Genomic DNA, 27540 nt, shown 5'->3' on the forward strand with positions numbered 1-27540 from the left:
CATGTTTGACATTTTGTCACTGAATCTGGCTTGTGCTGATGTTTGTTCCTTAAAGAATAAAAGAAGCATGGTAATTTGTCTTAAGATTGGTACAGAGAAAGTGAAGAAGAGAACAAGTAGTTTACTAATCGTTGCCTTTTCCAGGCTGGTAGGCTGGGGCTTACTCTGGGAAGAAGTCAGATCCCCAGACAGTTCCATATAATATCACCAGATGAAGGGGTGGCCACCACATGAAGCTGACTGGTGGCAGGACTGCTGATAGTGGAGCTGCAGAGCTCTTCAGTAGGGGCAGCAAAGTTGTAGTGGCATCTCAGGGATGTGTCTTTGGACACACAGAAAACCCATCTTTGGTGGTTTGGGTGATGCTGAAGGCTCCAAACTGCCTTCCTGAAACCCCAGGGTGCTGTACAGGCGACTCGACAGCATCAGCTCTAAATGAGGGAGTGCAGAGTCTAGCAACTGCTGGACTTCAGAGGACAGGGTAAAAGGTGGGACTGCAAAGACATTGGCACAAAGGATTTTTAAAATGTTTTTAAGGAAGACAAACTAATAACAACTAACTTTCTCTTTAGAAGTACATTTTCAAGGAACAGATCTATTATGTTAATGACAGTGGTGAATATAATTATGTGTAAGGATGAAATCTTGGCTTTGGTGACTTCACAGGACTAGTATTTCATGCAAAGAGGTGTTCTTGGAAGCCAATCTGGAAGTATAGTCATGGCAAGAGGATGTAGGGCTGAGTGGGCCTTATCTGACAGCCACAGGAAATGTTTAATGTTGTTTCTACCTTGATGCATTTGTTCCAGGGCTGTTGGTACTGCAGGGCATTCTGAGCAGGTGGATACCAAACAACATTTGTGACCAGGTGGGTCATCCATCCTCTGGTCAGTTTTCCTGTAAGAGCATCTCTCAGGCAGGATCAGCACCTCTCCTGGATGGTACCCACAGAGAGCTGTGTGGCACCTTCCTGGGGTGGATGCTGGTGTGTGCAGGACTGCCAGAGCTTTACTTTCTCCTGCTCATCTCCCCACACACGCTTGCTCAGGGTGCTGAAAGCAAGGAGCCTCAACAGCCACCGAATGGTAACAGAGCGCACACAGCTCTCCACCCCAGCTCTTTTTCCCCATCATTGTCCCCAGTTTTCTGTTCACCTCCCCCAGCTCTGTGGCTGGGGGCTGCTGTGACCACAGTGAAGCCTCGTGCTGGCATCTTCCTGCTCCTCTCTTCTATCCTGCCTTTCCCTCCCTCTCCAGCTGCTGGGTTGCTCTAAGCAACTTTGGCTCCTGTCCCAGGAACAATCTCTCAACACACAAAAACCAGGAAGGCTAAAATAACACTTTAAAATTGTTAAATAAATAGTGATGGAGCTCTGCTTAAATGGGAAACGCAGCTTAATTTATTAAAGGCTTTTTGTACTCCCTTGGACAGGGATTGGCTGGATATGTGTATGTGTGTGTGTGTGTGTGTGTGTGAAGCATTTCTTGTAGCTTCTAAGCTGCATCTCGTGGCCCCAAGTGGGCAGAGAGGGTTATGTGAGTCTGAGTTACTAAACACTTACAGTAAAAGTGTAGTCATCCTGAACCTCTGCCAAAGAGCTGGAGGTTTTGTAAGGCTTTTTTTTTTTTTTACGTTTTCCCTTCTCTCCCTGCAGGATGCTGCTGCGTCACTTGCATTCTTCACCCCAGCCCAGCAGTAACTCTTTCCAGACTACCAGCAGCAGTCCAGGCACTTACATCCTGCTCCATTCCCTCTCCAAGAGCTTTGTGCATAGGGCAAGTGCATCCATCCCCTCTCCTTCAGCAGAGGAGCTGCTGCCAGCTCAGACAGAGGTTCCCATCTTTCTGAAACATGAAAAACACTCATTTCTCTCTCACACCTTTTCAAAACTGGAGCAAAAATAGAATAGCAGTTACTGCCATATGAGAGAGTGAGAATGGGAGGCTCTGGATAAGCATTTGTAAAATATCCAGGGGAAATGGATGCCGGCAAAGGCTCTGCTGAGTGGGAATGGGTGTACCAAAATGTATGTGTCAGGATGAGAAATGTATTTCTTGGGAAGGACATGGAGAACTGGCTGCTTCCCAGCACACAACTCCTCCTGGGGCTCTTCCTGTGGGAGCTCTCTGCATTTCTTTTTTTTTTTTTTAAACACATGGACTATCTCCCCAGCCCACTCTTCTGAGTAGAAACTAATCCGTGTTTTGAGAGAGAGTTGTTTCTTATTAACTCTCTGAATGGGGAAAAAATAACCTCCACTCCCTGTAGTGGGAATTGCACAAGTCAAAATTTTACATTCCCTTCTCCAGACTCCAAAGTCATTCCTGGAAGGATGAGTTGTGGGTCAGAGAGGGGCTGTGCCCTCCTGCCACACCTGCTGTGAGACCTGCCAGATCTGGCTGTCAGTCTGAATGCACGATGAGAGCAGAGTAAAACTGCAGTCATGGCCTGAGCGGGGATACCCAAAATTAACATCAAAAGGAAAGGAGGGAGTTGTCCAAATACAGCCTGCAAACCTTTAATTCTGTGTGACAGTGATACCCTGAGCCAGGTAATCTCCAGCATCAGTGTTGCTGCAGTAATGGAAGCAGCTGATTCTGTGGGAAGATGAAGGTTTGATGGAAGGTATAATAATCTATCTTAGATGTTTTAATTTTCCCTTTTCATCCCAAACATAAGGAGCAGAATTTCCTCCACTTTGAACGGGTCTTTTTATGTTCTCTTTTTACAATTGGGTAGAACAAAATCATGTTTCTTCAGTATATAAAATAAATCTGGCAGCCTGGTTTTGTACTTCAGCCTCCCAAAGAAACAAGCAAGCATAAAGCAAGAAGATACACTGCCTACTAAAATGTCCTACTTATTAAAAAATCCACAATAAAATACTCTGTGAGCATCCTGTTTCAACTCTGCAATAAAACTCACTGGTCAATTAACGGTGGATCTCCTGTTCCCATGGAGAAAGGCAGTTGCAGACTTAAGAGGTTGCTGTGGGAAAGGGGGAAAAAAATAAAATTAAAAAGATCCAGTCTTGGTCTTGCAAACAAAGGTTGCCTTGGATTGCAGTCACATGTTGCAGTTCAGCTGATCTTGCTCATGCCAAAAAGGGAAAGATTTCTAGTACTTGCCTGAGCCCCACTGAACTGGTTTAGGGAATTAATTAGAAGAAAATTACTCACCTTTTGTGTTTTTTTCCTATCTAGTTTCCTCTTAGATTCAACTACCCTGCCTTAGCTCACAAGGTCAGGGGGTCAGGGGCATCTGGGACAGGATACTTGGCCATTGTGTGAATTTAACAGTGATTTAAAATTACACCACTGACAAAGGTCTTCTGGCTTTTCCCAGCTGGGGAAGAAGAAGTCTCTAAGTACCCAAATCTGGGATACCACTGAGCTTTGTAAGTCCTACCCCTGGTGGCTGAGTTGCATCAGCAATATCAGGGCAGAAGCACCTGAAAGAACATTTTGGGGTCATTTGTAGTCCCCAGGCACATCAGGTGAACTGATAAGCTGGTGTTGGTAAAAACCTCACCGTGCATATGTCTGCATTCAGTAAATAGTTTTGGCCTGGTCAAGCTCCTTCCCTAGGGTGCACCACTCTGTGCTCAGGGGAAATGTCCAGAAGACCCTCATATGGCTGGACATCATGTGAAATTACACAGAATCCACTGGTTTGGCTTCACAGAGTTGATAATGAGGTGTGCATTGCATGGCTTTTTGGGGCAACGCCAGCATAACAGGTTTATCTCTCCTCCTGGGTAGTTTGCTCAGGCCTTAGGGCTCATTTCTGGTCTTTGTAAGGTGTATCAGGCCCCTGGGTTTCAGAGGGTCAGAGGATACTTTGACTGAAGGGTATGATCTCATCAGAGGAAAGTACTGAAAAACTTCGCAGGATTTTGTCACTTTGCCCATGTGTGTTCTGTGTCTGGCTGTGTCTAGAGAGCGGCTGGGCTGGCAGTTGCCAGGAGCACCAGCGCCCGGCTCAGTCCAGTAACCTTGGTACCATGCCATGTATTTTATTAATTGTGGTGAAAAAGAAAATGTAGTGCTTGTTAGATCCCCAGACCTGTTCATTTTTAATAGGTCGGTGGTTATTTCCTTCTTCCCCCCCCCCCCAACTCTGAGACGTTAGAAAAATCAAGTATGTTTATAAATTGTAATTTTATAGTGAAAAGGCATATCTCTGCTTCTTGGGTGAGGTGGTAGGAAATGCCTGCCCCATCCCAAGTTTCCTGTGCTCCCTGGTGGTTTCGAGGTCCTTGTTTGCAGCACCCCATGGAAGAGTTAAAAAGCTTTGGTGTGTGTTCCCTCCGGGGCAATGTGGATTTCTCCTCAAAAACCTCAGTTCTGGCAACCGGTTTTATAAACGCCTAAAAAATGAGGCTTGTATCTTATCTCTTGAGAGATCGTTGATGGATCCATTTCTCAGAAAGATATTTTATTCAGTCCTTTAATGCCACGCCACTCCCTTCATTCAGATGCCTGGAGTCTTTTATCACGGCTCCTCTTACTCATTGCTTAGCCAGGTTGGGCATATTTAGTTCTTTTAATCTTTCCTGCACCTCAGCTGTCTTTAATCATCCTTCTTGATGTCAGAACGTTTGATGCCCACTTCTGCCGAGGACAAGCCTAGGTTGGTTTTTTTGGTGGTTTTTTTTAATTCCTTTTTTTTGTGCGCGTGTGAATTGCTTAAGAAATGTCTCCGGCCCGCTTGCCCAGGCTCATGCCTGGATTCCTCAAAAGCTCCCTCGAATATCTCAGTGTGGATGCTGAGGAAAATTTCTGGCTCACCCCGTACACCGCTGGACTTGGCATCCTCTGGGATTAATTAAAATGTTTATTTATTGGGTGTGGGCAGCAACACATTTGCCCCCCCAAGATGTTCCATGGATTGTGTTTTCAGGGGCAGATTTCTCTGGATATCTGCAGAAAGGGGCAGGTGCTGATGGTGTTTATAGAGAACAGGTCCAGAAGGGTTACTGTAACCTTTGTTTCCTTCCTGTATCTGTCAGCAACAAGGAGAGAGAGGTTTAATTGTTCGTATGATCTCAAAAGCAAAGCCTGATGGTAACTTTATAGGTGCCTGTACTGCAGGTCAGGGTAATGCTTCTCTGGAATCGTGACCCCTTCCTGCTGCAGGTATTGATGCTGTCCTTCCTGAGTAGTTCATCTGTTTTGCACCCAAAAATAGTCATTCACAACTTCTTAAATGAGTTTGAAGGTGAGGATTGCTGCTAGCTGGTATCAGGCTGAACACTGCATCCCTTCAGGGCAGGGTCTTCAAACTCACTGTCTGAAGCTGATGTGTGGAGATGTCCAGAATTCCCTCCACATACCTCCTGAATAACTCTGCTATTTCAGTGGGAGCTGTTTCCTAAAGCCTGACTCAATCATTTTCTTAAAATAGGCAAGCTCAGATGCTGACTGGAAGGGGTTAAGGCACTGATCTCCAGGTTTGCTGGGTCTAGGCCATGGCTGTGCAGCCAGGGGTGGCTTCCCTGACATGGACTTTGAATTACACTGCACTTGGCAGGAGTTAAAGAAGGCCAGAAGCTGCGTTGTCCCTCCCCCACCGCCCATTAGGAGGGAATGCTTCTCATACTCTCCCAAATTTAGCCGTGCAAATGTGGCTGGGTTTAAGTAGGCTGAGCTATGAGGAGATTTTGATGGTGATAAAGGTCCCCTTCCCTCCTCTGCCTCACACTTACACTGCCAGCAGCCTGTGTGATAGAAAGCTGTTTGATATGTGGCTGTGTGAATTACTGGTTGTGCCAACAAGGGCTCTGTGGCCTGAGATGGAGAGGATGGGGACCTGGATGACAGGAAACAGTCTATGAGGACCACCATCCAGCAGAGCACTGAGAACCTGAGCAGCAGCCTGATAGCCACCTGGCTGTCCTGTGTGACCCTTGGGCAGTAATGAGAGGGCTCAGCAATGTCTGGAGGTCACCACGAGGAAAAGCCCACATCCTCTCCATGGTGACACTGGGATGCTCTGGGTCATGGAGCAGGAGTCTGCTGCCTTCATTCCTTTTCCTCACAGCTCTGGGCCACCCAGGCTCCCTGTCACTCCTGTCTGTATTTCCTCCCATTGCTCCTTAGGAGTGTTTGAGGGATTGCTCTAGAGCTGGCAGTGAACAGCTCAGGAGGACCTTGACAGGCATTTTCATGCCACTGAGTCATTGTGGGAGTCCAGCATGGGACAGGCTGTAGGGCTCCCTCACTGATGCCTGAACTTTGGTGGCTGCAGAGGAATGTGCTGCTGCTTCAGCCCCTTGCCTGTCCCTTCACCAATTTATATATTTATATATATATATATGTGTATATATATATATATATATATATATATATTTAAATAAGTAATATGCATTAAATAGATATATAAATATTATAAATATTTAAATGGATACATAAGCTGCTATTTATATAAGCTATAATTTATATATAACTGGTTTCCATTGCAGCCTTATGTTGAAAAATTAAGGCAATTGAAGGTTTTTGGTTGGAGGGAGGGAACAAGATTGAGCTTGCTGACATTTCTTTTGTTGTAATGTTATACAGGTCTCGATTGACTGCAGAAAGGAGAAGGGAGGAGTGTGTCAAAGGGAGGTCAGATCCTGCCAGGGTTTCCTGGCAAATGAGGTGAGTGGTGATGTCTTTCAGCACTCATAAGCCTGGAGATAGAAGCCCTCCAGGTCTTCCCTGCACCCTTTGTGTGAGACCTCTCCTGTTGATCCTCCAGATTTCCTTTTGGTACAGGTTTCACTATGGTTGCCTCTTCAGGGCTGATGGGAGGATTGTAGGCTGCTGTTGTGCTTGGGAGTCTCGGAAGGGCTGGAGACTCTCTGGAATATGTTGAGGTTTGTGCATCACACAGGTTTTGTTTCTGGCTGTATTTGGGCTTCACAGCAGGGGACTTCACTCATCTGGGTTTAGAGAACTCTGCTGCAATTACCTGCTACTGATCCAGCCCCCCCCAGCCTCCTTTTACAGTCACTGGAGGGAAATGGGTATTTTTAGGAAGTGCCTGACCCTGACCTGCTGTAGGCATCTGAATGGATTGAATCATTCCCAACAATACCTGTTTCTCTGCACGGTCAGCACAGCTGGGGCAGCTTGTTTGATTGTAGGGTCTGCAAGGCATGTGTAATGTCTGTACCCTGTGTAGGAGGACTGGAGTTCAGGATGCTTGCTTGTGGTTTGGGGTGTCCAAAGCCACTGCATGAAAGCTTGGCCTCTCTAAGCTGCCCTTAAATTTTCTTCAATGTTTGGACGCAGCTTAAATCTGTGAGCCACTTGTCTGAGCCTGCTCTCAGTATTTATACACCCTGACTGGCAGCATATGTACATTCCTGAAGGATAGGGTATGATTGCTGAGGAGCTTTCAGTCCAACTGGGTCATCTCACACTGGCTGTTGCAGCCCCAGTGAGAATCAGCAAGAGATTCCAGCCTCAGGAGTTTATTTCTGCTGCACTAAGACCTAGTGAGGCTGCTTGGGCTGCACTGTAACCTCCTGGGAACCAGCCCTGGAGCTGCTCTGCTCTTTGGCTTTCTGAGTGATGTGGCTTGTGGCTTTTCAACCACAGGAAGGTTTGGAACAATGCTTGCCATCTCCCCATGGGAACCTGACACCTGTAGAGGGAGCATCCACAAACCTGTACTTCGGCTAAGGTGCAGAATCCCCCAGGAGTGGTTCTGTGAAGAATTGGGGTCTGCAGGTCAGCTCTCTGTTGATTAGAATCTCCACCCAGAGCCTTTGTACGCATCCCTGCATCTCTCAGCCAGGGGAAATCCTGCACAGACATCTGCTTGACTTTGCTAGGCCACCCCCTCTGCTTCCCCTCCTGGTTCTTGGAGGTGGAGATGTGTTCTGCTTGTGTTTGTAGAGTGCTCAGCCTGTGCTGGCTCATCCCTACTGCAGTGAGGATAAATATTGACACTGGTTGAAATTTAGATGTACAAGGTGTTGTACATAAGCAGAGGGAACTCTGGAAGATTTTGGTGTGTTTATGCTTCTGCTGCTGCCTTCATCAATATGTTTGTTCTCTGAGGGCAGTCTGTTCAGAAATAAGGATTAATGATGATGGTCCATTGTCAAGATTGTCACCTTTAAGTCAAAGAACAAATATAATTTGATGTAGTACATCACTCTTGTTTAGTTGTAAGTGGGCAAAGGAAATGTGTGTGCGTGTTATTCTTCATTTATTTAATGTTTTCTCTGCAATTTACTGTTAGCTTTTCTGTATTGCTGATAATTGGAGTGTTTTCATTGCCACCCTGGAGAGAGGAATCTTTCCTTTTTACAGCAAGGGAAACTGTCACAGTGAAATGATGGAGTGGTTACTGTGTGGTTACTGCTGCCCTTTGCCTGAGCCTGACACATACCTCTCCTGCCTTCTGTCTGTCTGTCTGCCTTGGGGACCAGAAGATGTTGCAGGGAGTCACAGTGCCCTTGTATTTGATGCTTTCTTCTCCCACTGGTCTCTTTGCTCTGAACTGTGCCTTGATTCTCCATCCAGAGAGCAGGAATAAATTGATTCTGAGTTGTGAGAATTGATATTAAGGATGAGCAATTTAACCGGAGGTGCAAGGGCTTTGTCTAAGAAGGGGGGATGCTTTTTGCAGTATCAGTGATTCCAGGAAACAGCCTCATTTTTACTTGGCTGCTGGACGTCTCTCTGGGTTTTTCACAATTAAGTTCACTCCATCTGGCTTTCTTTCTCTGTCACTCCGTTTTTTTTTTGAACCATTTTTGTGCTGGGCTGACACTGTGGATATCAGCAAGGATATTCAGGGCTCATGAAATGCAAAGCCAGGAAGCTTTCTCTGCTTTCTTTGAATTTGGGATTTCCTTCAGCTGGGATGCTTTGGGATTCTGGGACATGGTAAACAGGAGAATGTTGTCATCTCCATCTTGACCGATATGAAATGAGCAGCCTGCCTGAAGTGAGGAGGGTTTTGCAAGCCTCAGTGACACCAGTTAAGTACTCGGAAGGGGTGTGAATTGGGGGTGGGTGGAGAAGGAGGTTTCTTGTGTGCTTCCCGGCAGCTAAAAGCAGGTGTTCAGTCAACTGAGAGTTGCCCTAAAGGCAGAGAATAAGGATGCAAATGATCTGTGAAACATAAAAGGAACCATCTGAATGCCCCTTTTCTTGGTTTACCTCCACCCTGGGTAGTTTGCATGACACAAGTTGATCAACTCTGAGAAAAAGCAATTCTGTCCAACTGGAGAAGATAACTTTGTCAAACCTAACGACCTTGCAAAGAGGCGAAAAAAGCAAAGCCTAGAGGCCAGGATACAGAAAGAAAAGTGTGGGCTATGGCTCTGCTGTCTTGGTGGGGAGGTGGGGCCCAGGCTGGCTCTTGTGGGGTCCCTGCTCCCTCCACCTTTCACAGTAGCCCAGCTGAGTCAGTGCTGATCCCAGAACGGGTCTGTGATGGCAGCTTCAGCCCTCCTTGATGTGAAAACATTGGGTGAGCAGAGCCCACCGAGCTCCTGCCCGAACAGGCAGTACATGGGACTGGCTGGTTTAAACCCACCTGGAACGGCTTCTAGGCCGAGCTTTGCCTCATCTTTGATGCAGTAGCAATGCACGAATCCGAGGGGTTGCTGCAGCTCCAGGGCTGGCTGCTCAAGTGGGGACAATGCCTTATCTCAAAACTGGTGTGGATTTAGGACCCTCCTTGGCCAGCCTGGAGATGCTGAGTGCAGGGTGGAGCAGTGCTCAGCTGTTGCTCTGCTCATCCTCCTCAGTCGAGTTCTACACCCAGCCTGCATTTACGCCCTATCCTAAATGAACTTTTAACAGAGTTTGTTTCTTTGCTGTGGTTTGTACCTGCACATGTGTCTCTTGGGTGTTGTCAGCTCAGCTGTAGCTGCAGATGGCTGGTCTCCCCCCACCCGTCACCTGTTCCCTCCAATCCTGCAGGTGACCACTTAATTTCATTGATAGTTTCACTAATTTTCCCAGTGTTAATAAGTTTTTCCGCAGCTACCATTCCCCTCCTTCCCCAAAGCCAAGACGTTGACTCTTTCACTGTGAGGGTTAATTGCTTATTTATTTTGTGGACTGCACCTCCCTCTTTCTGATTTCACTTGATATGTACAGGATGTGGCGATAAAAATCTGTTTGAGCTGTCTCCTGTTTCAGACATTTTTGCTTTTTAAAGAAGCTTCATGGGACAATGAATCTGTACAGGGGTGCTTGGATAGGAAGGTGGGGAGGGAGCAACAGGCTCGGCCCTGTGCTCTCTGCATGCTCCATCCTTGCACCCAGGCACTTGAACAAAGGTTTTGAGGTGTTCTATCCTCACAGAGCCACTGTTATAAATCTGGGGGAAAAAATTGTGACATTGTTCAGTCTGCTCTCCCTTCAGCTCCTTGCAGACTTCTCTTCAAGGTCCAGCTGCTTTTCATCAGCAGCTCCCGGGGTTGTCTGGGCCAGCCGGCAGCTTGCCACGTTCAGTGGTGACACGTCTGTGTCTGGAGAGAGCACAGCATCACTGTGCATCTGTACAGTCTCCTTTGCAGACTGCATGGTGTGTATGGGCCTGTGGCCCCTTCCAGCCTTACCCATTCTGTCATTATGTGCCGTCCTCTGGGTTCATGGAGGGCATCCAGTTGCAGCCTGCATATATTTAGTTGAACCAGGTGTTTTCTGGCCTTTTTTTTTTAGGTTTTGCATCAATGATTTGTTTGGTTCTGCTGTTTCCTCCTAAAGTTAAAGTGGTTAATGCAGTGTTACTCACATAAGCTAACAGTGTCTATGGGTGGTTTACTCACATGCATGAAAAAGCTGCTCTCAGAGGTGGTTTGTATTGTCTGTATTTTTATATTGAATGTCTGATCTGCAGCATGTCTTGCAGAGATGGCTCCTTTAGGGAGATGTTGCCAGTGTTTGGATGCTTTTCTGTAATAAATTTGACCCATTTGAAGAAAACTGTGTTCATTTTCTGAATTATGAAGTTGTGTATTGAAAACCAATATGGAGTAAAGGGGGCTGAGGTCAAGAAGGGTTAGTTATGAAAACTGGGGTGTGTTCTGCAACATCTCAGTGCCCCAGGGGTAATACTTCTGAGCTGTAACCCTGAGTCATAACTGCCCGCCCCAGTGCAACTTCCAACCAAAGCAGTGTCACATTAGAGAAGCTGGCATGGAAACTGGAGCCTAGAGGCTTGAGGGGTCCACACTGATGGGGCTGCTGGGTACATGATGCTGATATACCCCCGTGGAAAAGGGGGATTAAAAACCGGGCAGGAAAACACAGAGTCCAAGCTGCCAAGTGGCTGCATGTGTTACGTTTCCTTTTTTTTATTATTATTCTTTCTCTTTTGTTTGTCTGTTTGCCTGGATTTGGATTCCTCCCAAAAAGAGGACCTGAGAGGTCTCTAACAGCAATAAAGGGAGATCATCTGAGGAGGAAAGGGTTACCCTTATTGCATCAAGCAGACTGACTGGGAGCTGCTGACTTGGGATGAGATGGGTGGTGGTTTTCCATCTTGTCTTTCTGCGTGGTCATGACAGGGAAAGCTGATGTTCGTTCTAATTGGGAATGTGTAGTGACATGCCAGGAATACGTCCTTGCTGGATTGCATTCTTCTGTGGGAAGGCATCAGCTATATATTTTGATGGGGATTAGACCTCACTGTATAGATAGTGCTTTGCAAATATCTTCTCCTGGGAAGTTTTCCTAACTGGGCATAGTTCCAAGGAGCATGAATTGGATGGTTCTGACTTTTTTATGTTATTCTCAACACCGTGGGGTTTTGGGTGAACATCTGAGGCTGCAGCCCTTTCCACATGCTCTGCTGTGTTGGTCCCACTGGTGTGGGCAAGGCTGCTGGGCAGTTGGGCAAAACCAGATGGGAAGTGGCAGAAAGGGCATTCCTTGTGTTTGATTGCTGGCAAATCCTGTACCGTGGAGGTTATCCATGGAGAGATGTTACGATGATGGAGGAAAATGGAGCGTCTTGTTGAATTGAATTTTCATATTTCTTTAACAGTTGTGCTAAAAAACAAAGCCTTCCAAAAAGCTTGATACTTCTTGGGATAAATTTTTGTGTGTTTTCTGAGAGCACAGATAAAGGCTATAAAAGGAGTTTTATTTTCCAAAAGGGGGAAGAGTTCAAGCCTGAGTGTGAAATGCCCTGCAGCATACTTCCCAAGTGACCTTGGGCAGGTCAGACAGCTGGACTAGAAATGTCCAAAAGTGTGACTGGGCATCCAAAATGCTGACTCACTTGGACATGTTGTACCAGCATTACTGTGCCAGTCTCAACTGCTGTTTGGTGGACTTCATGGCTCTTGAATGGCTGTGGTTTGGAGTCAGGTGAGGTTGGGTGTGAAATAAAAAAAAAAGTTTTTTCAGTGTAAACACCACTTAATTCTATGGGAAGAGTGGGAACAAATAATGCTTTGGACCAGGATCCTCTATGGGTCATGGAAACTTTCTGAACATTTGGCTTATGTTAGATGCTCAATTTCCAGACAGCTAAAATTAGGGAGAGAGCAGTAGTAGTTGTAGTTTCTTGATATTTCTGTTGCTTGTGTGTAAAATGACTTTAGTATTAAGTCCTTGTTTCTCTGAAACAGAGAATAAATATAATACTTGAATCTGTTTCCTAGCTACAGCAGCAAATGAATGCCTGTGTTTGGGATAACAGGCTTATCTTGGCCATGGGTAGCATCTTTGAAACTGCCAGCATGCTGAGAGTTAATGAATGGGCTTGTATTTCTCTTGATGAGCTGGTGTGTTAAGGCTTTGAAATCAATTTTACAGCTGCACACCACCGCAAACCTTTCTATTTAAGCTGTTCATTTCATGAAGTTGAAATAGCACCCATGTTGGACTGAATTCCAAATCTCCGGGAGAGTTTCGGACAATTTTGCTTGAGGTTTCTCTTGTGGTTGCTTGCAGGAGAAAAAAACCAGAGTAAAGTAACCAAGGTCAGCACCTCACTTCAAGCTGCCAGTAGGACTCCTCCAGGGAGAGAGGGATTGAGTTACCCTCTCCTTGCAATTCATCCCTCATGCCTATAATCAAATAATCCAGTAAAACAGCGTCAAAAAGGATGGGAAAGTTAGGAAAACTTTTTGCTGTAAGTTGAGCTGGGCAAATGATGCTCAGAGCTGTGTTGGTGTCTTGGGCACAGATTTCTTCTCAGAAAGTGCTGGGGGGTATTTTACCCAAGGTATTGCATTGGAGTCCTGATGTCCATAAGGTGTGGAGTGGGATGGATGCATCTTCAAATCACCGTGCTTGCCCCCATCTTGGTAGTAGGTCTTAATTTTTGAGTGCTGTGATTCTGATTACATTTTGCACTTACTATTGATCAATATATGTAGTGCCTTCATTTCAATTTAATTAGTTCTTGTTTAATATTATAGTAGGCTTTATTACAGATAAGTCCTACCTTGCATTTATTAGTTTTTCCATTCTAGAGGATCTGTTAAGTCTTCCCAGGGTTGATTCCCAACCTGAGGATGCTCCTGACCCCTTCAATGCCCTTGGACACATTATCCAATTGTGGTAAAAACTGTGCAGCCCATTTTCATTTATTTTCTATCTCCTTTTTCCTCCTTAACTTGATTGTTATGAAGTCATTGAGCTAACAACAGTGTTATTTGGTTCCAATTTACATTATTGACATTTCATCTTTCTCTGGGTTAAATGGCATCCTGGTATTCCCTGCCAACATTGCTTTTTGTCTCGTTAATGTTGGACTAACCTTCAAGGAATAGATTTAAAAAAATTATTTCTGAGGTGTTGCTAATTTTTGCCATGTAAGGGCTGTGTGACTCTCAGAAAGTTGCATTTCAGCAGCAGGCTGGACTAGACAGAACACTGGTGCACTCTGTGATGCCAAGGAAATAATTTGATGCAGCGCCCTACCACATGCAATCCTTGTTTTTCTTGGGACATCTCCCATGGACCTTCTGGCTGATTTTTCTCATTCTTCAATCTGATGTGATTGTTGTATGTTGTGGTATGTAGGGCTCCAAGCCAAGAATATCCAATATTTTTGAAATGTGTTCATTACTGTTTAAAATAGGCCTTTTTTCCATTCTCTTATAAGATTGTGCCACTTCTCTAATATACTAATTTTACCCTTTCTTTGGCATCCATACTCCTTGATGTTATTTTGGTGTGTACTGTATATATATATCTTACGTATAGCTCTGTGTGAGTGTGCATTACTGTATGTGATTTATATAAAGCTTGTCTGTGCTGTCACAAGGAAATAACTCTCACTTTTGTGGTGGGATCTTGGCTTGGATCTGCTGCGTATAACCAGTCCATTGCCAGGTCTCTCTGTCTTGCTTCCCTTCATTCCCAAGCAAGGCCATTGCTCCAGCCAGGTACAGGAAGACACAAACTATGGAGCACCATTGCAGGTGACTGCAGGTGAGGGTTGTGGGGGCTTTGGAGCTGCTGGGTGGAAGTCTCCAGATCCCTGAGTTTACACACGCTCCTGTGTGCAATGAGCATGGGTCCACAAATGTGGTCAAGGTGTATATGGAGAAAATGGCTTTAAAAATGGGGATAAAACTGCACTGAACTAGAGGGGGAGACATATTGGATCGTGACTAGAGTATCACAGGTGTGGATGAAAGCTGGAGACAACAGTCAGGGCAGAGGTGGAATGTGTGTGTGGGTGGAGAAGATCAGTGTGAGAAACTGCACTGGGTGGCAAACTTGAAAGGAAAATTCTGATTTAATAGGAAAATCATTAATTGGGCAAATTGATTCCCCTGCAGTTTCTTGAACACCTACGTTACTTTGCTATTTTGATTTCCTAGTGTACCTGCTTGGGTCACATTCATGGACCCCAAAACTGGGTAGAAGGGCTGTGACAGTGCCAATATGTTTGGGGACAGGAAAGGAGCCGGAGTAAACTGTGGCATCCAGTCATGGAGGAAGAATGCAACTTTGTGGTCAACTCTGACTTGAGGGAACCAGTGAAGCAACATGATGACTTAATGTTCATGTCTTTTGATCCTGCTTAGAAGAGGGTGATCTCTATTGCCTGGACATTCATGGTCTTTGTTATATGATGGTATCTCTTTAAGGCCTCCACAGTCATGATGGTGTCCACCGAGGGGGTGGAGACCTGGCTCATTGTGGCTTTGTCAGTTTTACATATTTGACCAGCTGAATTGTGACGGGCTTTGTTGTAGGCAGGTAAAGGTTTCCAAGAAGCTCTGGAGTTCCTGGACTGATGACCTGAAAACAGAGGCATAAAATATGTGAGGTGAAAAGTGGGAGGATGGGTTGTTCCTTTGAGACAGTTGGGTGTTTATTAGAGGAGAATGTGAGGCTGAAGTTATTGCAGGTAAGTGCACTGTGTACCTTGGCTGCCAGTTTCAAGGTTGTCAGATGAGGCAGGTGTTACGCCAGAGCAGGATATTGCCACCTCCAGCAAGGGTCTCGATGGGTCTGGCATGACAGGGAAGGCTGTAAACTGGGTTTCTACTCAGTATTACACCAGGTTTCTGGGCTGAAGGGACAGCTCTTGGTCTAAGGAGCACTGTGGCTTGTCACCAAAAGGGCTGTGCCTGATTAGTGCAGATGGAGCTGCTATTGGTGGTGTATCAGAAATACTGATCCTTTCCTACAAAGGAGGACGTCTTGCAGTGTGATAGAGGCCCAAAAGGTGTTAAACTGCTGAGCCTGTTTTGTCACTTAATATGACACCATCAGTCAGCTAGAGCTCTGAAGATGGAAAACTTTCATAGGGTGAAGTTACTGAAGGAGGGGAGACACTCAACAGGATTAGCTACATTCACTTGAGCCTTAGGAAGTTGAGGATGGGTGACTGTATGGATGTGAGCAAGCCTCCTGAATTGGTTTTCTTTATGTCAGCCAAAAGGGGATTTTCCAAGATTGGTCCTTATGTTCTCCAAGCAAAGTAGGCTGAATGTTGTTGTAGCTGACTGCAGGAAAGCTGACACAGTGGCAGTAGCACTCAAAATTGTGTATTATTCCCTTCACGGCCAAAACTAGAACAAGAAAAATATCTTGTGTCAGCCTGGCCTTTGAAATACAAATGAGTGAGCTCAAGCTCACTTGTAAATGTCACCGTGTGCTTTGTGCTCTTGCTCCCTAATGTGGTTGCTTTGCTTTCCCAGGTAACACATTTTCAGGCTTTTGCTTCAAGTGATGCTTTGACAAAGGGAGAGGAGAAGAGAGTCACTGTGCTTTGTGTTGAGTCCTTCAGGGCTGTTTTCCCACTGAGAAGCTGCACTGACCCTGAGCCAACTCAAAACCATCAGCACAGGCACTGTGCTCCCATGGAAGCCCAGCTGCAGCCTCACGTTCTTCTGTTGTCAGACTTGGGGGAATGGTGTATGAAAGGGCACTGTGCAACTATTTGGCTTGACAGCCTTGGCTTTCTTTATGTGCTCTAAGTCTTTCTTAGGCATTTTTGTGTCCCTCTGTCAGGGAGTCTGTGCTTACTTGCTGAAACTCATTCGTCTTGTTTTAGGGGATGAGTTGCCCTGTACTGGACCACCAGCAAACAGCTGTGCCTGGCCATCTGGCCAAGCCTGCTGCAGGTCTGAGGGAGCAGAGGGGCAGGCACTGATCTCTTCTCTCTGGTGAGCAGTGATAGGACTTGAGAGAATGGCATGAAGCTGAGTCGGGGCAGGAGGGGTATAGGTTGGTTTTTAGGAAAAAGTTCTTCACACAGAGGGTGTTTTGGTACTGGAATAGGCTTCCCCAGGATGTGGTCACAGCACCAAGCCTGCCAGAGTTCAGGAAGCGTTTGGAGAATGCTCTCAGGCATATGGAGGAACTCCTGGAGTTGTGCTGCGCAGGGTCAGGAGTTGAACTCAATGATCTCTGTGGGTCCCCTCAGCTCAGGACAGCTCATGATTCTGTATTTCTATGGCAAAGCATTGACCTGTGCAGTCACCTTTAGGGTCCTCTCTGCTACCTTTTGCAGGATGCACTTCTGGGATTTACACAAACTTCTGCAGCTTCTTTGTGAACTTCTTCCCCTCAAAATTGAATCACAAGGCTGTAGAGAGCCAAGACTGCAACAGGATATGTTGCTTTGGTAGAGAAGCCCAATGTGGAAATGAACTGTGCTATTTTGGGTTATACCACGATGGGCTGGCTGGGTTTGGTGACATTTCTGTGCTGTCTGGGATTAACCTGATAGGGACAGTAAGTCAAAAAATAACATTCAAAGCAAATAAACGCCTCAGAATTGCATTTTGGGTGCTAGAAGATGCTCATCCTCAAAACCTAATTGTTTTAAACCAATTTGCTGATTAGTTCAAGCCAACTTTGAGACTCCTGTCTGAGTAAGAGGAATTTCTGTGGAGTTAATCAGAAAGAACTGCAGTTTCTTTTACCATGAGCAAAAATAAATTTCAGACTGAGGACAATGTGTAACAGCAATGACTGGATTTGTTGACTTAGCCAGAAATATGCAGCCAGTAAAAAATAAAATCATGTGGAAATACCTCACAGGCCTCTGAATCAGTGCTGACAATTCCTCCGAGCTTTATTGCAGTGGATGAATAAAGTTGTTGAGAGGAGTAGCAGGAGATTCTCTCATCTACCAGCACTGGTGAGGGTCTTCTCCACAGGCTGCAGGTGGATCTCTGCTCCCCTGTGGTCCTCCATGGGCTGCAGGGGCACAGCTGCTTCACCTTGGGCTGCACCACAGGCTGCAGGTGCCTGAAGCACCTCCTCCTGCTCCTTCACTGACCTCCACAGGGAGTTCATCACTAATCCAACTATGTGAATTTGGCATGATATTGGGGTACTGTATGGTGTGGAGGAGGCAGCTACAGTGTACCTTCTTTCTGGCTGGTTAATACCCCTAGTTTGCAGTGAATCCACCCTCAACCCCACCTCTGCTTTTACCATTTTAGTTAAAAACATAAACAACCTGGTGCTGTGTAAGGCTGCTGGGCTGTTGCTCATTCCCCACGATGCTCAGCCACAGAGCGTACACACAGGGACCGAGTTCTGCCTGGGTTCCTCCCCATGCATGACTGTGATTTAGAAATATGTAGTGGGAGACTTCCCAGACTGAAAAGGGCTTAATCTTCCCTGGATGAGCTCAGCTTTTTTTACAACACTCCATTTACACCAGTTGATGTCTTTCCAAGAGTCTGAAATCAAGATAGTGACCCACAGCTGGAGCATCTGCCAGAGCTCTGTGGACAAAGTGCTGAGTCTGCTGCTCTCTGGGCAGGAGCCTGTCAGGAGGTTTGCCCATAAACTGCCCATAAACTTCTGGTATTTAGTGTGGTAAAACAGGGGTTTATAAAAAGTTTTAGAGGTAGCAGGGCTGTGCCAGTGTGCTTGGATGTATTCATGAAATAGGGTTGTTGTTTGAAGGAAGTTACTGAAATGGTACCCATGGCCTCATACAAAAAGCTGGTTCAATCAGGGAAAATTTACCTTCTCTCCATTTCTCCTTCTGTTTCCTGCCCGTCTCTTTTGATAATTTTGAGTCTTTCTGCTTTGTGCTTATTTCACTTTTTGTTTGTTTACAAACCTCCAAGGTGTGCCGGTAACTTCACTGAGTTTTAGTGCTTTTGCCTTTGCTGTGGTGAGCAGCACATGCTGGTTGGATCACTGCTGTTATTTCGGGTTTTCCCAAGTCTTCCCACAGGCTGCTTTTGATTTCAAAGATACTTGTTGAAAAAAGGAAGAGTTTTACAAAAAAGCCTCTCACACCTCTGATGCATTCAAGCACGACTCCTCTTGAGCATCTGTACTGGATGTACTTGGCAATTAAAAGCTGATTAAAGGGGTAGGAGTACCCATTTCAGCTATTTTTATGGCACATATGTCACTTTATACTTTTGCATGGGATGTCCAGCAGAACACTGGGTGATGGGTGCAGGGACTTGGGGGCATACATGTGAGCCCCAAAGTATTGCTGCCTGTCAGGGCACTGCAGTGCTGAGCATCAGAGTGGCAGCCCCCTGGGGCCATCAGCAGCAGAGGCTGGGAGTTTGGTGAAGCTCTGCAGGGGCAGCATGTACTTCATGTGACTGAACCCTCTCCGTTGGAAACTGGCAATAGGTTCAAATTTCCCACTTGCTGTACCTTTCCTCTGTGGAAGCTCTCCCCTCCCCTCCTCCTAGATTGCTTTCCATTTCCCAGCACTGCAGCTGACACATCTGGGTAGGAGCATCATGGGCTTCTGTGCAACACATCAGCCTTGTTCTGCCATGCTGACTTCCCTCAGTGATATCCCAAGGAATAGGGACAGCAGTGGTGATAGATACCTGCTCTCTCCCAGAAATACCCCTCTCAGTGCAATCCTTCTGTATGGGGTGTGTTTCCCACCCTGCATGCACACAGCCAGAGGAGTCCTCTGAAACCTAAGCATCACCTTGTACAGATGGAACCTCTTTTGGGTATGAATGAGGAGGAATCCTAATTTGGATTGACATAGCAGTGTTGGAGCCACAGCTCGAATCTGTCAGAGCCTTTTCTGCAAATCACTTCAAAAAGGGCGAAGAGAAAGCCCAGCATTGGGCACAGACAGGTTGCAAGGCAGGAGTTCCCAGCTGCAGCTGCCTCCAGGAGCAACCAGAGCTTCACGGTACCATAGCCAGTACCCAGGCCAAGAGCAACATTCCTGTCTGTTCACTTACTTCTCTTTGCTACCTGAGCGCTTTGTGCAATTTTCAAAGCATTGTGTGCATATCCAGATTCTCTTCTCCTGGACTAAACAGGTGTCCTCCTTTCCCTTAGTTGGTTTCTTCACACAGAGGTAGGGAGTGGCAAAAAATTTGTTCAGTGATAAAATGAATGTGTTTATCTGATCAGGAAACCCGGGTATGGGCAGTGCCTGAGTAAAGTTTTTGTTTGTTTGAAGCAGCTTGGAATTTTTAGGAAAATCAGAGGAATTTCCCTTAGGATGAGCTGCTTAACAAGTGTCCTGCCAACCAAGCTGATAAATGCCAAGCAAATCCAGAACAGAACACAGCACTGTTCTCTCCAGCTGCCAAGTTTGTGTTTGCTTTGGGGTTTTAATTAGAGGCAGTTCCCCAAAAAGAAATGCTTTATTTGTTACCATCTTCTTTTTTTCTTCCTCTTCCTTGTCCGCTCCTCCCTTCTGCTGCTGTTGGCTGTGTGCTCAGCTGTGCTGGGCTTTGCTGGGCTATCACCATTCCTGCCACCATGGGGATGGCACTGCTCTTTTCTCCAGCTCTCCTCAGCCCTTGCACTTGCTCCAGCACTGATCCACCCACAGCTCACTGTGTTGGTAGAAATTCAGCATGGGTCTGTACTGAGTGAGCTTCCTGCTGGTCAGTGAAGTGCATCAGCAGCTGGAGAGGTTTGGTGAGCACCGGGGCCAGCAGTGGCTTTAGGAAGTGAGGAAAAGTTACTTGGTCTTTTTCAGTGATGAAGTGTTAGACTTGCACACATTGTGAAGCTTTCAACCCAGTCCACCTCACCCATCAAGGCTGCATCCACATCACTTAGAGAGATGAAAAGGTTTTGTGTATTTTTCCCCCTCTCCAAATAGTTTTTTCCCTCTCTCCAACTGCTTTGAGAGTCCTGAAAGCGCTGAGGTATAGATAGATGGTCATTGATTTTTTCCCCTCTATCTTGAATGGAACCCAAGTCCTCTGCAGATAATCCTGGCATATGGTAAAATTTTATTTCAACAGAAGGGGAGAACTTGGTAGACCATCAGCTCCTTTCATTTCAGTGTAGTGTTGTCTTGTCACCCTCGCACATGTAGAAATATGCTTTGTTCTCTTGTTCACTTGTGCATTCAAGCTAAATGTGATTGAGCCTGGTGGCTGCTTGGATGGGTTATAGGGTGTTTCCAGGTGCCATTTGTGCATGAGGACTCTGGTGATGCAGGGAATGGTTGTTTTCTCACTGTGGCTTTTAATGATCATTCAGAATATTAAAGCATTTCTTTGTACATTCACATTTATCTTTGTATTGGCTAAATTTCAATTCACTTTCTTCTGTCTGAACACTTTCATTTTTGTTGAATAAACTGTTCCTCACAAACCATACTAGTGAGGTCCCTGATGTTGTGAGGAGTTTGTGTGATTGGATTTTTAACAGCTCTTTCCACCCAAGTGTGGATTTCCTTTCATTATGCACCCTCTAACTGGTTTTCCAAGCCTCTCTCACCTTGTGAGTTTCTAAATGTGTTGTTTTGTGGTTTTTTTTTTTTTTTTTTTTGTTTTGTTTAGTTTATTTGTTTTAGTGGAGATGTAGGATCCTTTCAAATAAATTTAAGCTTTCTGACAATAGAGTTGCATTTTTATGTTATTTTCCACAGACCCATACAATATGGAGCATTGTTCCCCAAGGACCAGATGGCTTGAAATCCATCGTTCAACCAGGGTGGAGTAGCACACTTGTTCTCTTAAATCTGTTCTTTCTAATAGTTACCAGTTACGGTTATTAGGAATTTTCTATGCTGTTGGTGATTTATAGCCCTTCCATTCTCATATAACTGTTGTGGACAGCAAAATCAAAGGTCTTGTTGGTGTTTGCCCAGGGCACCTACTTTGGTCATATGAGCTTGGGCAGAGTGCTGTACTAATGTGGCTCTGTGGCTTTTGTCTTAAGCTGGATTGAGTCCCAGTCAGCTTTAGGCACAAGCAGAGCAAGCCCAGGTCTGTCTGCACATGTCTGGGTGGACACATCCCACTTGGGTCATGTGAAATCCCTACTCATCAGAGCCTTGGAGGGACCTTCTCGCCCTTGGCTGTGCCTGTGAACTGCGTAGCACTGGATATACAAAGTAATCACAGGGAGCCTGAAAATGCCTGTGATGTGAAATTGTAACATTAATGAAAACAAAGGAATTGTTTGTGTTCAACCAAGCAGAGTCTTGCCTGTTTCTCAGAGAACAGTGTTTCCAGCCTTTCAGTCCTTGGAGAAACCCTGATCAAGAGTGCTGTTGCTGACCTGCAGCACAGGTGATTGCAAGGTGGCAGGCATAAGCTATTGCCCAAGAAACTTTTTCATGCCCACATGTGCAAAATATCTGATGTGAGCTGGGAATGGGAAGTGCTTCCCAGCAGGGAAGGCAGGGCCTGTGTTGCATAGTGCAGGTGCTGTGGTGTCCCTCTGTATGGGCAAATCAATCCCGAATCTGCAGAGATGCAGCCCAGCCCCAGTGAGAAGCATTGAAGGAGGTAGGGGAGCTCTCCCTGTGTGTCTGAAGTCTGTAAGGTCTGTGGTTTTTGGCTGGCTTCTGTCACTGCAGCGTTAGTTCAGGTCAAGTTCATCTAGTGGATGAGAGCAAACCCATCCCTGCTGTATGATCATCTCCGTTCTGGGCTGCAGAGCAGAGGTTCCATGTGGCTGCTGGATTCTCATCAGTCAGAGTGTCCTGCCTGGGACTGCTGAGTCCTGCTTGGAGCTGCTGCGTCCTGCTTGGTGCTGCTGGGTCCTGCTTGGAGCTGCTGGCACTGGTAACCGATCAGGGCAGGCTCAGCCCTGCCCACGGCATGGCCAGCCCTGGAGCCTGGTGGGAGAACTTGCCCTGCAAGTCTCTCATGGTCAGTGGAGGGAAAGTCACCTCCATGTGGGCTTGCCTTTTTCCCCGTGTCTTCCAGTTTGGTAGAAACTGTGTGTCAGAGCTGCTCAGGGTGTGAAATGTGATATTCACAGGTTGTCTTCCTGGCCAGTTGGACGTCTCCTTGACTGGATAGCAGAGATGCCAGTGCACATGTGGAAGTTGGAGCTACTGGCAGAATTTGGACCAGAACATTCTGAGATCTTGCTCAAGGCTGCTCCTGCTCCTGGGGCCAAACCGTAGCAAAGAATGCTTCTTGTTGGTCACCTTTAGATGACAAACATGGAGGGATGGCAAAGATTTAGGGTTCCAGACCGGCTCAGCCAGTCTCAAAGTGACCCTGATGAGGACAGGCTGAAAGAGCTGGGGTTGTTCAGCATAGAGAAGGGAAGGCTCCTGGGAAACCTTTCTGTGGCCTTTCAGTATTTAAAGGGAGTTTATAAGAAAGATGGGGACAGACTTTTTAGCAGGGCCTGTAATGATAAAGGGTAATGGCTTTAAACTAAAGAGGGTAAATTCAGACTAAATAAAAGGAAGACAATTTTTTACAATGTGTGTGGTGAAATGATGGAACAGATTGCTCAGAGTAGATGGAGTAGATGCCCAATCCCAAGGTTGTTGTAAGTAAATGCAACAACAGGACACTGGGTCTTGGTGCACTGTAAAGTGTCCTCAGGTAACTTGTGCCTTCCTGACAACATTATGCAAGTGGACTTCTTGGTCATGTTGTCTGCTGTCAGCCTGGGGATCATACATAGTGCAAGCAGGTATCTCTTGACCTTGATGGGTCTTGAAAAGTGTTATTTTCCCCACTGGGACGGTAGGAGCGCTAACTGTGCCCCTGAGTCTATTGTCCGTAGTACAAATGTTGAATCAAAGGCTGTCCATCCCCCAGGGAGCTCATGGTCTGGATCAATGACAGGAGGTTGTGATTGGTACATGCATATTTATAAGATAAAAACCCCAGTACACTATTGATCATCTTGACAGATATGTCTCAGAACACCAGCAGCCCCACAGTTATTGAGTTTTCTTGTAAATGTCACGCAAAGGAGAGTTTTGATGAAGTCACTGAGGTAGTTTGGCAGACATTTGAGATGAATTTCTGCCAGACAAGGGGCAGGAAGGGAAAAAATGTCAGTCAATATCAAAGGCATTTTCCATTGACTGGCCCAGGAGACGAGTTCCTGAGTAACAGTCAACAATATAAGAGTCAGCAGCAGATAGTGGGTACTGTAGGGCGTGGGGTAAGCATTGAGAGTTACAGAGCTCTTGTGTGATGAGATAGGGAAAGGGGCTATCCTTGGGAAGATGAGGTGGGATAGAAGCTATGACCCACGTGGTAGGACTCTTGCTGGTCTGGAGAAGTTAGGTGTCTCAGGGAAAGGTGTTGGCTGTGATATGAGAAAGCAAGAGCTTCAATGACAATGGCAGATTTGGATGCTGGATGAAAGAGCATTCAAAAGATGTCCTGAGACTTAATTTCAAAGATAAGGAGACCAGTCTGGAGTAGAGAAGAGTCTGCATGGAGGAGGGCACAGACCATCATAACAATACAAATTTCTTGTGTAGGTGAAAGGGAGGTAGAGAAGGATGGGAGCATGGGTTGAACCACAGGGCCCATGGAGAGGGAAATCTGAAGTTGAGCTGGAGGATGATGAAGAGTCAGGAAGGGAGAGATGAGAGATAGTGCTGACAGAGGCAGGTTGGAGAAGCCATGTCCAAGCAGGGGGACATATGGATTTTGACCTTTGGCTAAGGAGCCACTACTTTTTTTCAGTAGAATCATAAGTAATATTATTGCTTCCAGACCCAGACAGGATCCTCTGCAGATAAACCAGTGCAGACAGGGAAAAGCTTTGCATGTAACATCCTTCTGGGGTGCATCAAACACAGATGGGCAAAACCAGATGGCAGAACCAGATGGGCAAAAGAGGTGATTGTCCTACTCTGGCCAGCACTGGTGTGGCTTCACCTGTTAAGAAGGTTGTGAAGGTCCCAAGGAGGGCAGCAAAGTCAGTGGAATTGCTAAAAGTCATGTCATGTGAGGAGTGTCTGAGGGCTCTGGACTTATCTAGTTTGCAGAAGAGAAGGTTGAGGGGTGACTTCATTGCTCTCTAACAGCTTCCTGAGGAGGGGAAGGGGAGAAGGCAGTGCTGAGCTCCTCTCCCTGGGATCCAGTAGCAGGATGTGTGGGAATGGTCCAAAGCAGCATCAAGGAAGGTTCAGACTGGACATAATAAATCATTTCTTTGCCAGTAGGGTGGTCAGACACTGGAACAGGCTTCCTAAAGAGGTGGTCAATGCTCTGAGCCTTCCAGTGTTTAAGAGGCATTTGGACAGTGCCTTTGATTATATTCTTTAACTGTTGATCACTCCTGAAGCAGTCAGGCATTTGGACTACGTGGTTGTTGCAGGTCCCTTTCAACTGAAATGGTTTATTCTATTTTATTCTATTCCATTCAATTCCATTCTAATCCTGTCCTGTCCAGTGCTGTGCTATCTTGTCCTGCTCTGTCATCAGAAGTGGCTCTGTGTGTGTGCTCTGGTCAGAGAACCCTGCTGCGCTCCTGCCTGGGAAGGGGTCTGCCTGGCTCCAGTGCTTTCTGTCCCATCTCCCTGCTTGTGATGGGGATGCTGTTCCCATAGAACAGGCACGTGCTAATGTCTCTGCCTGGCTACACAAGCCAGCTCTGGAAAACCTCAGCTCCTAGATTACCAGCATAGCAGGGCTCTCTGTCTGCAAAGGTGTAAGATTACAAAACACACACTCGCAAAGCTTAACCAAAACCACCTCATTTTTAGCAGTTTGTGAGGGTTTATTCATTACATTTCAGCAGAGGAATGCAGGAATGTGAGCAGCATTAAACCTATTCATTTGGCAGGGAGGCATCTCCTCTCCCCTGCTCCAGCCTGCTTGGCTTTAATGATAATTGCACCTCTTGAGTTGTTGAGTTGGCTCTCTGCCACAGGGCCCTCCCCACACAGATGTGTGTGGCACAGTGCTGGGAAGGAAGGCTGGAGCCTTTGGGAAAGCTCAGATTGATGCTTTGGAGGGGGGCTGTGCTTCCCGCTGGGATACGCTCCACCACTGCTGTGCATCCTGCCCTGCATCCCAGCTTGCATCCCATCCTACTCACACCTCTTCCCAGACTCCTCTGCTGTGGGCAGCTGCCTGATTCAAAAAAAAGGCTTTCCTTTCTCCCTGACAAGCCCAAAGCACTGCAGACGACCTAGGCTGAGGTCTGAATGGTCCTACCTTTCCAAAGAGCCTGTTCTGCATGTCCTGGGCCACGCTGCCTTTCTGGGACTGCCCCAGTGCCAGCATGGGCAGAGAAACTCGTGGATGTGCTTTTGCTCTTGACTCTAGGCAGGGAAGAGAGCAACAGTCACTCCCCTACTCTTACATATCCTGCTGGGGAATTCATGTTGTTGTTGTTGTCATGATTATTATTATTTCTTTAGTGACTCTGATTAACCATTCCCAAACATATCTAACAGTATCCTAGCATCTAAAATTTACCTATTGATTTTAAAAGCCTTGTCACTTTAAAAATGGGAAATAATAATACAACAAAAAAAAAAAAAGCAGCAGTAATTTTTGTTGGCTTGTTAAGAATTTGAAAGATGCAATAAAATCGGATTTTGGGTTTATTCGTGCTGCCCGTTCCCAGAGGAGGAATGTGGTGCTCTGCATAACCTGGCTGTTTGCAGCAGCTGCTGCCGTCACTACAGTTTCACAGAAAGGGCCTGGGAAGCTGAGGGAACTGGTAATGCTGGATCCCTAATGAGAAGACAAGTACTGTGTGTGAACTGTGGATGCACAGGCTGGACAGCTGGAGAATTAGTCAGCAGAAGTGAGCACCATGGCTACAATAGCTCTGTCTACATATTAGAAGCTGGTACAGTTGAATTTGAGGCACAGAGACATGGAGAAGGTTTTACTGAAAGTAGCATCAAGGTCTCTGGTGAAAGGACAGTGTTTTGAAGGGTCTGTAATGAGAATGGAAGCAGCCTAATTCAGTTAATTAGCTAGGGCCCAGCCATCAGCTGGGCACCCCAAGGTTTCACCTGCTGCACAGGGCTGAGGAGGAGACAGCCTGTTCCTAGATGCTGAGATGAAACTAATTGTGTTTCAGCAGCTGGGATGAATTTGTACTTGAAACATTAATTAAACCCTCTCTCGGCAGGACTGAGCAATGGAAAGCTAAGTGGTAAAGAGGTTGTTTTACTCCTCTGGCTCCCATGTTTGTGATCCTCAGGTTCAGTGCTTTGATACCCAACTTCTGGATATTAGTCAAGTCACTAAACTGCTTCATGCCCATGGTCCACAGTTGTACAGCAAGAGCTAGGGCAGAGGTGGTCTTCCATACTCTGTGTTGGCCTCAGTTTTGAAACTCCGTTTTGGGTATCATCAGTAGATATACTGACATACTGAACTGGAAAGTTCCTGTCCAGTTTCCTCTTGGTTAAGTTGGACCTCTCTGAAGGTGTGACTCTTGGACACATAATCCTCAATTGCTACAATGATAATCCTTTAATTGTTCATTTGTACAGTAATTTTAGCATTTACAAGAAGGCCAAATGAATTAATCTGAGGAAGATGTGAGGATGGGATGGACAAGATGGGTCCACTAGAGCAAGTGAAGGAATTAAAGAAGAGCAAATAAGTCTGTAGCAAGGTGAGAGAATTTTCTGTCTGCATTCTCCACCTAACAGATTCACTGCCCTGGGCTGAGAAGAAGCAGCTCCTTGATAGTACATTGGAGAATATATATAACAAATAGAAACACTTTGCATCATCTTCTGTCTTAGTGATCCTCCAGTCAGGGTGGACCTGCTGACCATGGTGTGTCCTCCATGGTCACCTGTACAAGTGATTCAAGTAGTCAAGCACCATCAGAGCCATAGCCCCTGGCAATGTGTCTGCTGCTGCTGGAGGGATCCAACTTTGCAACCTATGGGCAACTCATAAGGTCATGTTTGCTTTAACAGGGACTCTGTACGGCA

At 46.1% G+C, this 27540-nt stretch overlaps 1 long non-coding RNA gene across 1 annotated transcript in view; it reads left to right on the plus strand.

Moving 5' to 3' along the window:
- LOC115915096 overlaps positions 1 to 27540 on the plus strand; it is a 72791-nt gene that overhangs the window by 14418 nt on the left and 30833 nt on the right. Inside the window, exon 2 of the long non-coding RNA XR_004061479.1 lies at positions 6561 to 6641. This is a non-coding gene — a long non-coding RNA (uncharacterized LOC115915096). The remainder of the gene's footprint in view (positions 1 to 6560; positions 6642 to 27540) is intronic.

The sequence above is a fragment of the Camarhynchus parvulus genome, chromosome 2, assembly GCF_901933205.1.
Source record: "Camarhynchus parvulus chromosome 2, STF_HiC, whole genome shotgun sequence".
Lineage (NCBI taxonomy): Eukaryota > Metazoa > Chordata > Aves > Passeriformes > Thraupidae > Camarhynchus > Camarhynchus parvulus.